Here is a 542-nt window from a genome sequence, read left to right on the forward strand (position 1 = left end):
TTAGTATAGTTTGAAACCTAGTAATTTCCATCGAAGTTTACAAAGGTAGATTAACTACAACTCAGAATTCTTGTCCAAGCTTGTTCTTAAGAGACAAGCTAGTAGTCATTAGTTAAGATTATGACCAAGAAAGACAATACTCCTTTTAAGAAGCGTAGAGCTGAAAAGAAGAAGATGGAGAGAGAAACCGCTAGCGCTGCCGCAGAAGCAACCGCTGCCGCTGCTGATGCGTCTAACCGCACTGTAGCCGAAGTACTTGCCTTTGACAATAATAGTCAGACAATGCTTCAGATAAGGATGTAGCCAATCCGATTAAGGAGACTACTCCCCCTGTCAGAGCCCGAGGGCCAGCTATTGCCGCAACTTCAAAGCTTTCATTTCCGAATCTAAGAAGTGAGACAAGGAACACGTCTCAAGACGCCCCAATCCATTCTTCTGACGAAACTAAAAAAAAAATAGTTCCCAATTATAAGGGAGTCCCCAATGATAGGGGACAAGGACAAATCTCAGAAGGAACCTATAAAGGAATCAGAAGAGGAGGC

This window comes from Sphaeroforma arctica (genome assembly GCF_001186125.1).
Source record: "Sphaeroforma arctica JP610 unplaced genomic scaffold supercont1.1036, whole genome shotgun sequence".
Classification (NCBI taxonomy): Eukaryota; class Ichthyosporea; order Ichthyophonida; genus Sphaeroforma; species Sphaeroforma arctica.